Source organism: Camelus bactrianus, chromosome 1, assembly GCF_048773025.1.
Source record: "Camelus bactrianus isolate YW-2024 breed Bactrian camel chromosome 1, ASM4877302v1, whole genome shotgun sequence".
Classification (NCBI taxonomy): Eukaryota; Metazoa; Chordata; class Mammalia; order Artiodactyla; family Camelidae; genus Camelus; species Camelus bactrianus.
In genome coordinates, this window is record NC_133539.1 from 32,701,873 (window position 1) to 32,715,207 (window position 13,335).

Consider the following 13,335-nt stretch of genomic DNA (forward strand, 5'->3'; position numbering starts at 1 on the left):
TTCCTAATCTCCTGGCTAGCTGTATCTTCTCTCTCCCTCTTTAGGCCTTTTATAGCAAATTCTAGTACTTTTTCTCATCAAACTTTTTAAGGTGACACAGATCTGGATAACACAAACAGAAGGGATTTAAACCCAGATCTTAATAATTATCTCTACTTACTTAATCTCTCATCCTCAATTTTCTTGTCAATAAAGTGAAGATAATAATACATATGTTGATGTACATAGTGCATTGTAGGAATAAGTCAAGTAATTTATTACCATTAACAGGTCATGGTATACTCCTCTTATATAAAGCATTCTCAGTAAGTGTCAGTTTTGTTAACAGGCAGGAGACTTCCATTTTTACATTACAGAAATCTAATTTACACTACCTTTAATGGAAATGGAATTTAATGTTCTAATATCTTGAAAGATCAGGAATTTTCAGTCTAGGATTTCAGTCTAGGCACGTCTAGACCCAAGGTTACAAATTATATCATTATAGTTGTTCCTCTTAATATCCTGGTGTCTTTAGTTGGCTTCATTCTGTATGTGGGCTTTTATTCATAGATATGTTGATGGACACTTACACTATTATAAATAAATATTTGCATGTATTTCTCTCTCTCCATGTGTGTGTGTGTGTGTGTGTGTGTATGTATGTATGTATATATACATATATAACATACATCTTTCTTGATTCCAGTTAAAAAAATTGATTTCTGTTAGGGTCCTTATATCATTTCAGTAGTTTATGATGGACATATTTGAATCTCTTGTCCAGCTTTGTCCTTAATGTCAAGAATATAGTCCTATGATTTCACTGCCTGGTCTTAAGCCCACCTCTGGAAAATATAATGTACAGCCTTGTCCTTACTCTTTCACTATTTAATGAAAGTGGTGGTTTCCTCGAAGAGGGTATTCCAGTGTACTAGAATATGCCTACTGCACTTTTTTTCTCTTTATTCCTTTACAGTATTATAATGTATTCCTGATCACCAAGCCGCCAGCTATATAGTTGTTTTGAATTATTGTTTAGTTGTCTCCTAAAATTTAATATACTTGAGGATATGGACTATATGTTACTCATCATTTTATCCCTTATGTAATAATACATTGCTCAAGAAAAAATTTTCAATGAAAGTTCTGGGATCAACTCGATTTAACTGAAAAGGAAAAAAGCAAACCAAAAAATAATGCAGAAAAACATCCACACACATATCTCTCTCTCTCTCACACACACACACACACACACACAGAAATCTGCAAAAATGTAAGGGGAAAATCATTTCAGGAATGCGTGCTACTGGAAATTTATATTTTCTGGCCTCCTTTAGCTCAGAATTCTAGAGAAAGTTTTCTATAAAACTTTTAGTCATATTTACATTTACTAATAAATTCAGGTGTGAATTAGAAATAAAACTTGTGACCAATATCAAAAACATGATCAGTCCAGGGCAGTGCTTCTCAAAGTTTGATGTCCATTTGTGTCACCCAGAATCTTGCTAAAATGCAGATTTTGATTCAGGTGATCTGGGGTAGGGTCTAAAATTTGATGTATCTAACAAGTTTCAAGATGTGACTGATGGAGCCCTTGTGTAGACCTCACTTTGAGTAGCATCATTTAGACTAGAGCACAAAGTGAGAATCACCTGCAGCTATGAACATATTTTTGTTTAACCAGCATAGGATTTCACCTTTTTTAAAAAGGAGTTTAAATGCCTTCTTATGATCTTAAATTCTCCTGTTTATCCAGTTTGTACTTCGTTACTTCAAAATCTATTACCTCTGTAATTTAAATGATCAGTTTTCCACCGGTGAATATTTAGGGTTTAGATGCCCATTCATTCATTGCCTCTGTTCATGCCAAATGATTCCAGTGATTCATCTGTTTCCAGGAGAGGCTCTTGATGAGAGGTGCCCTCTCTGGGACTACAAAAGTGGTGAGAGATTCCTGTATTCTTGGTCAAAATATTTGAGTAGATTTATATGTTACTCTAATCATTTCTGGTAGTTTCTAGTCTTTCTAAAATGGATGGAATACATAGTATGTTGGTGGGGGCAGGGAGGCAGTGGGGAGATGAGGTGATGCTTTGCTGGATTTTAATTTTTAGGGAACAGCAGACAGTCTGCAACCTTTTAGGCTTTCTCTTTAAGAACTTGCCATGTCCAGATCAAAGGAATTTATTAGGCTTTTAGCTCTCCTGTTTTTTTATAGCTCAAAATGAACAAATTTTCAAGTACAAAAAAAATGCTTTAAAAGAGTTCTTTTAGTCTTTATTTGAAATCTCCTGCTCTCCTTCAGTTCACAGATGTCGTACACTGAATGGAGGCATCAGACTACTACACTTTGATCATTTCACTATCTTGTTTGATTAGTGTTTCCAAACTATGGAGTTTATCAGCAGGGGGCAGGTTGATCCCTGTGGCTTATAATGGGCAAAGTATGGGGGAAAAATAGGTTTTTAGAAATCGTTTAAGATCAATCAGTTTCCTCCTTCTTCAAGGTTTAAAAATAACATCATGGACAGATAGACTTTGACACAGAATAAGATCAGATATTTCCAAAGAGAAAACTGACCAGCATGTATGGTGCACTTTTTCCCCTTTCTCTCTTTAAATTTATGACTTCCAGTCCTTAGATGATTATAAACTATAATCAAACTCCTTTTTAAAAAAAGGAAGCAAGAGGTACAACTGCTCAATTTTAACTTTCATTTACTGAGCAAACATCACTTTCAGAGTGAAGGTTAGGATTGTTAAATGAGATTTTAAAGACTTCAGCTCTTTGAGAAAGTACTGAATTGTATTGCATTGCAGCAGTTTTAACTATTGCTGCGACCTGGGAGCATGACCGTCCTCCACTTGGGGGTTGTTAATTTGCAGTTCCATAGCTGTAATTCAGGAGTAAGAGCTTTGCCTCTGATAATAAATTAACATTGAAATATAAGCCTTCTTCTTTGGTATTTTGAAAGTATCTTTGGTGGCAGTGCTCTGAGGATTATCAGCTGCTGACCTTTCAGTATGGCTGGCAACATATTAGATTAAGGATTGACTTCCTTGTAGATCTGGAGAATGCTGTCTGATTATGGATTTTTCAGTTTGGGGGTAAATGAGATCATGCGGGACTTTGGGTTTAAATAAATTTGACTAGTTTTCAATTTTAAATGCAACTGGGAGCACAGGGACCTAAAAGAAAAAAGATGCTAGTGAGACCAGATTCTCATTGTACAACTTTGCCTTGAGTATAGCCTCCCTGTGAGGCATTCAGTGGGAGCTTCATGTGATGGAGGCTATCTCAGTTGGCCAGCTGCCAGAGTTTTTCATGATATAAAGGGTCTATGCCTTCTTTATTACCCTAGTTATGTGAAGAAGAGGGCAATTCTGGATAAACTATCTCATACTAAAAAGTAAATGACTACTAGCTCAGATGACCAAATTAAAAGAATGTTAATGAAGAAAATCTCAGGTAGCTGTACAAAATAAAATGAAGATTATACCAAGGCCTATAGGAGACACTTTTTGGATTTTATAGGTACCCCAAAGTCATTTTTTAAAGTTTTACCGAAAATAATCAATAACAGTTTTAAGTTTTAGTTTCACATAGAGAGAATAAATATAAATACTTGTAATATATTGTTGTCTTTAACTAAAAGCAAGATGCCATTATATGTTATTATTTCTCTCATTTAGTTAAACAAACGAGTAGGTAATTTTATTACTTGTTTGTTTATATCTACCTTAGTTCCAAAAGGATTTAATATATTTGAGTTTTTTGGGGACATTTCAAAGTTTGTTAGAATAAATCTATGCCAAATTTCTATGGCAGTTAAATCTTCAAAATGAGATTGCTAACTACAGCATAAGCAATACTTTGACAGAAGAGTTTGATATCTGTTCACTTATTGATTATTGATAAACAATTACATTTAAACAATTAATTTAAAATAATATTTAACTTTAAAATGCTGAAAATGTAGGTGATTTTTTTTTGGTTCTAGATGTACCAAGAATGGGATAATGATTAAAAAGCAGTATGATAAAAAGTGAAACAATTTCGAGAGATTTCTGTTAGTCAGGAATTCATCTCTTTCTTCATTCTCACAATTGCCACTTTACCCTCAGTTACTGTGCAGCTGTAATAATCACTAAAATGGTCTCAGCATCTCAAATATTCCCTCTCACTCTCTTTCCAGTATATCCTTCAAATTGAGTTCAGTGTTTCCTTCATAAGATGCAAATCCTCTTGCCACTCCCCCACCTCTGATTTCTAAATAGCTCTCCAGCTCTTCCCAGCCTACCTTTCATGTCTCATCTCCCTACAGTTGCCCCATTCTTCCCAGATGGAGTATTATCAGGGCCCTGCAAGTGATATTTTTTTCATGCCTTTGCACATTCTGTTCTTTGCCTGAGGACTCTATTCACCTTTCAGGAACCTGACTAACCATCTTACCATCTAGGAGGTGTGTGCTGACACCTTTTCTTCCCTCCTCCTCCAAGAATGGTGAGCACTCCTCCTCTCTAGTTCCATTAAACATCAATTATAGTACTTCTCATGGTATATTGTGATTGTTTCATTGCCTCTTTCTCTCCTAAGAGCCAGAGAGCCAGAACCTTGTTCTATTTCAGAAAAATTCACAGCCCCACCTCCACTACAAAAGTACAAAATTCCAGTAATTTCCTAAATCCTTTGTTTCTGTGCGTGACACCTTCTCCCCTTTCTGCACTCTGTATCTTGAACAATACCAGTAAGATCACCTTGTTGCCCTGACCAAGTACTTGGTCTCTTCATGGAATACAGAATTCACAGAAGCAGTAAGTATATTGGGAAGTGATACAAGCTATGTACAGATTAGAATCTAAAGACTAATGCTGACTAATCTATGATCTTGGGTAACTTCATTAAGCCCTCTTTGTTCCTGCATTTCTTCAAGTCTACCTGAGGGTGGCAGCTGTACCTACCTCATAGGGCTACAGTGAAGATTACTGCATACTCCCTGAAGCCCAATAAAGTTGCAAATGAGCACACACGGCATGTTGGTTGGACTCTTTAGATTTATGCTCACTCATTTGATGGTTTCTAAGAATCATACTATATTCCCAGTCTGTCCAGCTTTTCAGTTAGGTGACCGTGTTCAACCTTTCCCTTCTCACCTTCGACACATCTCTCATTCTTGCTTTCATCTAATGATTCTGCTTCTATTTTACGGAGAAGAATAAAAGCAATCAGAATTGAACTTGGCACACCAGGCCACTATATTTCCACCTACGTATCAAACTGTGTGCTCACGTGTGCTACCTCTTCTCTTAACATTACTAGTTGTTACTGGTGAAAACTCACTCTGAAATTATGTACAGACCCCGTCTTCTCTCATTTGGAGCTGCTGCAGAGCCTCAGCAAATGGCCCTTTCTCTTTTCTACATCAGCATAAAAAATTTCTTAAGCATAAATTTTTCACCTTTCCACTTAATCTTTCTTACTGGTATAATAGCTTGCTGCTATTTTTCTCTACTGTGAATAATTCTTGGCCCTACTTCCTTTGTAGCGACAGGCCCACTCTCCCTTCTGTATGATTGCAACAGAGCTCCTCAGAGGAGCTATCAATATTGTCACCTGTTCCTCTGCTTTCATGCTGGCTTGAACTCACAGAAACTTGCTCTTCCACTGCCACTACTCCTTCAAAACTGTTCTAGGCAATGTTGGTGGTAAATTGTTGAGTTCCCACCTGACTTAATTAAATGAAAATATTTTATACAGTTGACTACTGAATCTTGCTGGAAACATTTGCCTGCCAGAAACCCACCCTTCAGATTTCCCCTCATTCCTCATAGGATGCTCCTTCTCAGACTCTGGGTGGTGTCTTCTTAACTCCCCAACATCTAGACTTTGATTCATCCCTGGGGCCCCTTCTCTCTTCTGTCTACTTTCATTTTATTGTTGACATTGTTCAGTCCATGCTTTTAAAAACCATCCATAAGCTGGTGATTTTCAAATTTATATCTATAGTTGAGAGCATCTGCTCTCAACTTCAGAATCACATATTCAGCCAATGTCCGCTTCTGCATCTAAAGGCATTTTAAAATCAGCATGTCCAAAAGTGAAGTCCTTCTCTTCCCCTAAAATGCCTTTCTTTCATATTCTGCTACTTTTTCAGACAGTGGCAATTCCATCTTTTCAGTTTCTCTGGCCAAAAGACTTGGAGGTATCTTCACACCTCGTTCAAACACCTCTTTTAGTCACACCCTACTTCACATGCCTCAACACAATTCCTAGTGGTTCTACCTTCATTGTTTACCCAGAATCAATCCAGTGCATATTACTCTGTCACACAAGTACCCTGACACAGGCCATCACCACTTCTTGTCTCTGTAACAGCCTCCCTTGTTTACTGCCAAATCCCTGAAACTTTGAAAAGTGCCATGTATGTAGTACAGTCTCATTCAGTATTTCTGAGTAATGAATGAAGTAGGAGCTGTTAGTATTTTCAGCTGTCTTTTCCATGTTCTCTTCTATTAAACACAAGTATTTTCTACTTGAAGGCTGTATAGCAGCATCTGACATGTGGTTCAGGCTCAGTAGTTGTAAAAATCTTCACTTTCATAAAATGACCATTTCTAAAATCTTAAAATGCATTTAACTGCCCAATTTTGCTGACTATAATTTAATTTTGATATTTTGAAAAAATATTTAAATGTTGTAATATCTTGGGATCCTTATCGATACTATCCTACAGAAAATGATACGTGTTTGCTCTTTCAATCTGCATTGGTTCTTTATTATACACTGGAAGTTAGTTGCTATTTAAAATAGATTTCTAATAACAGTTAATTTTGTTTTTGATTGGTTTCCTTCAAATGAAAGTGAATGGCAGAAGTTTAACTTTGTATCCAGGCTGTGCTACCCCATTACTTTACTGCCAATAGTTGTTAATGAAAATAGAAGGATCCTTTTGCCAAGTGATTTTATTTTTTTCACTAAAGTCTTTTGTGTCTTGAAAAGTGTCCTTTGTTTTCCTGGTAATCACCCATTTCCCCCATTGTTTCCATAGCAGTGCTGATAAATTTCACTTTAAATTTTGATTATATTGTACTTCTCGTCTTTATTTTTTATTAAATGTTTATAGTTCTCATTCTCATCCGATGTTATGATTCTCTTCTACTTCCCACATCCATTCAGTCTTCTCAATAAAGTCTCAGATATGGAATCCTGATTCCCAAGTAGTAATAGGGAAGCTTTTGCTTTTGTAAGCTCTTTGAGCAAAAAAATCAGCCCATCTCAGTGTTGAATTATTACACCTTCGGTTATTCCATCTCTTATGGTATCCATTAATGCCATAATATTCAGCCCCCAAATCTTTGACCAGATTTAGACATGCTACCTAGGTTCTCTTGTCTGTCCTGCAGCAACTGAAATGATTAATGTGGTTTCCTCTATATATATGTGTCTGTGTTACCATGAGGAGGGGAGAAAGGCCTTGGTTCTTTGTCTTACCCGAGAAAAAGAATTTAAAAGGGCAACTGAAAGTGTGATGTAAACAGATAATTTTATTAATAGAGCAAAAATTAGTAACGTAGGGTACAACTCCAAGAATTGAAAGCAGGCCAACCCAAGAAAGGAAAACGGCGCAACTCCTTTGTTTCTCCTGTCTTGTATCCTGGCTTAGGGGTGTTCTGGTGATTGATTGATGGCTCTGGTCTCTTGAGTGCTCAGGCACGCCCATCTGTTTTGAGCATGCTCTTACCCGTGTTACACACAGAAAAACCTATGGGAGGGGGCCCAAACCGCAATGCTAATTACATTGTAATGAGTCATCTGTCAGAACTACTTACTGTTTAAGTAATGTTAACTCTGACTTTCTAAATCTCTATTTCCTCACCCATAAAATGGGATTCTTAATACTATTTTCCCCATAGGATTGCAGTGGAAATGAAATGACATCGTGGGAGTAAGAGATCAACACAGCACCTTTGTCAGTAATTATTGCTCAATAAATGTTAACTGGTACTATTCATTCTTCATATTCAAGACTAATTTAACCTACCTCTATATTAACAATGTTGGCTCATTGTAGATCTTCAAAAATTTTGCTTATAGAAAGTGCCTATCAATCAAGTAGCAAGTAGTTTTTACTGCCAGTTTTGGATATTTTGATATTTTTAGAATCTTGGAAAATCACCAGTTATGTCATGGTAGTGGACAGTGGTGGAGGTGACCTTTTCCTTTTCTTGACTTGCTGCTCTTTCTCCTTCTGAGAGCATACTCAGAAAATGACGAAGACATCAAACACTGAGCTTTAGCATCATTGCCCTGAGAATGAGAAAGACTGATCATGTTGTCCTAGTGCCCAAGCAAAAAGTTCTAACAAACCTAGCTTTTAAACATAAATGAATTAGATTATTGCTTTTTAGATGAACAGCATGGTTTGTCACTCATCTCCTTGAGTGTAAATGCACTTGCCACGTAGTTTATATATGTTTGATTCTGTACAGTGCCTCTGGTTATTCTCATTGTCATTAATAGTCAAATACATTTATTTCTCCAGGAAGAAATGGATGTGGATTTCACAGATGACAGACTTGTCTCACTTTTCCCCTGATAATAAAAAAATTCAATTTCCCTTTTTGTTGTTTAAAAAGCAGAAATAATTTCACCTGATAAAATGTAAATGAGGTTAACATGTCCTCTATCTCATCCACTAAAGAGCTTGTTGACTTCACGCTTGTTTACTGTATCTGTTTCTATCCTCAACTTCATTTCCCATCGTTTTATCTTGACATTTTTAGTATTCTCTTAGTGCTAAAGAAAGTTGCTTTCTTCAATAATTGATAAGATAAAGAACCCTGAGACTTCGGGACTAGCTCATTTTTTACCTAGATGGTTCCACAGCCATCATTTACAGCAGAAAGCACATTCTTTCCCCGAGGCCAAAACAATTATCTGTGACATCATAAAGAAGTTCAGCTGGCACATGTGAGAAATGCTTGATGCATTTCACTCAATGAAAGGAGGAGCAAAAGGTTAAAGGTCTTTTTGTAACTGGTATTAGGAGGTATTGAGCATAAGGAGTATGCAGCTACAATGCATAGATATATCTTTTTAAAAAATAAGCCCAATTTTACTTGCATTCTTAAAATCTAAGCAGTGGTCAGTCTAAAAGCAATTATGGTTGTCACAGTTTGAAGAGTGATGTACGCTTTCTGCCCTGAAGAATCTCAACACATTGTGAATGCCTAAGTCTTTTGGAGCAATTTCAGAAAACAAGGAGGCATGTAGTCAACAGAAGTATATAAAAGACAGATATAATAGTACAAAAGGATAGGATCTCTTTCTTTCACTCATCCTTAGAATAACACACGTCTAAGCCTATGAATAATGTAAGTACAATTAATATACAGACAATGAATTATTTTAAAAAGCAGCATCAATTGAAAATAGCAGCACTTAACATGAGGCCAGAAGCACAGACTACTTTTTCTCATATGTAGATCACTTTATTGTTGTTGTAAGTCTGTACCATTATGATGAGGGAGCATGGTGTAAGGGAGATAGTGCTGTGGGACAGAGGACCCTGGGGTTGTCTTCTCAGCTCCCCTGTTAAATGTGATCTTAATAAACTCAAACTGTCTTCCTGGGTTTCAGTGTCCTCATCTGTAGAATGAAAGAATTGGATTAGATACTCTAAACGGTCTTTTCCAGCACATTCCCCAGTTCTAATGATATTACCAACCTCCTTCTAGTCCCAGTGCAGAAGACATAGAACCCACACATCAAGCCTCAGTGAATAGCGCAAAAAAATGAGCAATACTCTTCATGTGATTTCTCAGGTTCCTATTCACATGTGAATTACTTTTGCTAATTAAAAAGAAATCTGTATTTTTTTTTTGTTCAGGAGAGAATGTGTAGAAAGAGATGAATCATAACAGTAACATATATTCCTTTTTTCTATCAACAAGCAAGAAGTATGCCTTAAATTGTCTTGCTTTTTCCAATCTCAAGTATCCCAAATACAACCCTTATTCAAGACTCTCTATTACTTGAGGTTCGTTAAGCATGATTTTCAAATCTCTGCTTTTTCTGTTGTTGGTGTGTCATTATTCTCTTCTTCCAAGTCCCCGAGCTCTATCCACCTGCAGCCTTCCAGCATTCCTTCCTAGGTCAGCTCGGATCCAAGCCAATCAAATTCATTTCCCAGCAGGTAGCACACACACACACAAAAAAAGACCAAGAATATAAACCAATAGGAGTAAAAGCTAAGTATGAAATGTTAACTCATTTCTGATGGCATGTGTGATCTGTAGTTGTGTTGGGAGCATTAACTCTGAGGCAGAGATAAAGGATAAAGGAGAGAGAGAAGGAAACTGCTGGTCAAAAGAGCAGAGACCTGACGAGGGCCGCCTTCCAGAGCAGACATTGGGGTGACTACTGTGGTCACTGTGATTTGGGGCCTGTTCTTTGTGTGTTGTCACTCTACTCTTGCCCTTCCTAAGCTAAGTGGCTTCGGCCCTTCTCATCCATGTGCTGATATCCACTCCCCCTCTGTCTATTGTTCCTGACAAAGAAGAGTCAAAATGTAATATTTTAATTCAACTTTTTTAAGTGGCACAGTGACTCAGTGATCTTTTTGCCCAGACAACCCTTTTTTGGCCAAGTGTCTGTAAGATTTGGCCTTTCTTAGCCAAACTGGGCATCAAAGCACTTTGTTGAACAAAAGAGCTGCCAGTTCCTGCAGCTGAGTGATGATTCGCCTATCGAAGGAAGAATTTGCCACCCTCACTGTTCCTATTAAATTGCGTTTTTTTTTTGGTCTCTACACTTACAATAAATCTCCTGTCACTTGGAGCAACATGAATGAATCTCTGTAGCTTGCAACCACAAAGGCCAACTAAAATTATAAATATTTGTTGCTTGATTTCAAAGCTTGTGTATTTTGGGATGAGGATAGGAGAGAAATGTACTGCACCTTTTTTCTTCCTCTGATAATTGTCACTATGTGATTGTTATCGGAGAGCAAAGGACCTATTTTCTAACAATTTATTAACTTAAACATTAATTTCTTTTTAAATTTAATTTTATTTTTATGTGAAGTGTAGTTGATTTATAATGTTAGTTTCAGGTGTACAGCAGAGCAATTCAGTTATATATATATATTTAGATTCTTTTCCATTATAGCTTATTACAAGAAATTGAATATAGTTCCCTGTGCTAAACATTAATGTCTTTATAGTTGGCTACTACCCTTCTATTTACAAGGCAGTTACTCCTATTGCAAATGTACATATGGTGAATAGCTGGCAAGTGACTGAAGTGAGAAATGAAACCAGGATTGATCTCACTCCTCACCTGATTTCCACTGCATCCCACAGCCTTGAAACCAAAAAGACCCTACATTGGCTGACATCATGGCCTACTTTTTCCCTTCTCCTTCCCTAAATCTACACCAGGCACACTGGCCCTCTTCCTCTTTCTCAGATACATCAAATGACTCACTTCCTCAGGACTCTTGCACTTGCTGTCCCCTAAGCATGAAATATCTTCCCCAGATACCTACATGGTTCACTCTCAGTTTATTCAAACCTCTGATTAAAATTTATCTCCTCATATGAGAATTCTTTGATCCCTCATTCCACATTAGTACCATTCATTACCCTCTCTCCCCTGGTATTTCCTTCTGATTTTTCATAGTCCTTAGAAATACCTGACATTCTCTTATGTCCATTGTTTTTCTCACGTTATTTTAAAAATACACTGCCTCTGAAGTAAGCTTCATGAGTGCAGAAGTTTTCTCTTCTGGTCACTACAGAATCCACAAAAAATACTTTAGCATCTGTCATAGAGTAGATGTTCAGTGAACATTCCTTGAATGAATGAAGCAAAAAATTAGCATAGGAAAATAAGTTGAAATTGTAGTAGAGTTCATCAAAAATAAATCAAGAGAAAGATGAACAGGCAGGTAATACCTCCATGACTTTAAAATATACTTCTAAGTTTTTAAAAAATAATCTATCTGATTACACTGATACTGAGTAACTGGGTAAAAATAAGCCTCTGCTCTGTGGTTATTTAAATAGCAGTATCTCTTAAAGTAACATATCACTGAGATTAGTACTCATTTGGAGGAGGAAAGATAAATGACTCCTTTGAGTTTCTGGTAACTTTGATGAATCAAAAAATATTCCGGTTGAAAACATTCATTTAGCCACTAATTCAATTGATTTTTAAATCCTCTGAAATTATGCCAGAAACACAATAAAATTAGAAAATACCTTTTCTTTTTTGACATGTTAACAGAAATGGTTGTGTATATAAAGAAATGTTTAAGCAATCTTAGCGCTAGGTTATTTAGAAAATACATAGATTTTTCTTCTTTATTTAATTTAAACTGAATCAGATTTTGCAAGTAAGCAGTAATGGCAGTTTAAAAGCCTGATAAGAGCTGAATACGTGCAGTGTTATAATACCTTATGCTTCTGTAGTTTTTCCCTTGACTGAATATAAGAACTGTGTTAATGCAGTACTTCTTGCCTGCCTGTTTATCAAACCATGGTGGGGTCAGGCTTTCTGGGACTACACTGGTAGCCTTTGAGTATAAAGAATGTCAGGTAAATGGATGTAAATTGTTTGTGTCCTGACCTGAGGGCTCAGACACAGCATCAAGGGACAAGTGTTCCACAAACCCAGCCCATTAACCAAGAAAGCCCTCTGCCTGTGCATTGCGACAGAAGGTTACAAACAGCATGCAAGTAAAAAAAAAACAAAACAAAAAAAGAAACAAAACACCTCACTGTCACTTAGTCACAATTTCTCTTCCAAGTGTAAAAGAATGCATTCTGTGAGCCAACATTATTCAGCTAGAGATTCTGTCTGCTCAGTTCTAAGACCCTGGCTACCCACCTAAAGGTCTGATTAAGATGGAAAAATTGGGTAGTCTCCAGGGGCATACTAATTTCAAGCTTATGTGAGTGTTCCCATAGATAAATTTACTGAGGTTCCAATGTGCTTGCTTGGCAATCTATCTAGATTACTGTTGTAGGAAAAAGCCTTCCCCCAAAGCTAAATAATCATTTCTATCCATTAGGTATGAAGAAGTACCTAAAGAAACTACAATCCAAACAGAACTATTGATGATAGAGATAACAGTACTGCTCTCTCTGAAGGACCTATACTTAGGATGTTAATTGGAAGGGAGGGAGGGAGGGAATGAGACAAAAAGAGATGAAGGGAAGACAATATACTTCCTACTCTAGGTTACCAGCTCATTTAAACCCAAATGAATTTGATTAATCCTTGTACTTTCCTTGAGATTTGTGGACTATGGAGAAAAGGACGCTAAATCAGAAACACTAAGTCTTTTA

The 13,335-nt window shown here is 36.7% G+C and overlaps 1 protein-coding gene across 2 annotated transcripts in view; it reads left to right on the plus strand.

Annotated features, from left to right (window-relative positions):
- The window catches only part of CADM2 (cell adhesion molecule 2), a 948,596-nt gene that overhangs the window by 620,112 nt on the left and 315,149 nt on the right, over nt 1-13,335 (plus strand). The gene's annotated exons all lie outside the window — the stretch shown is intronic.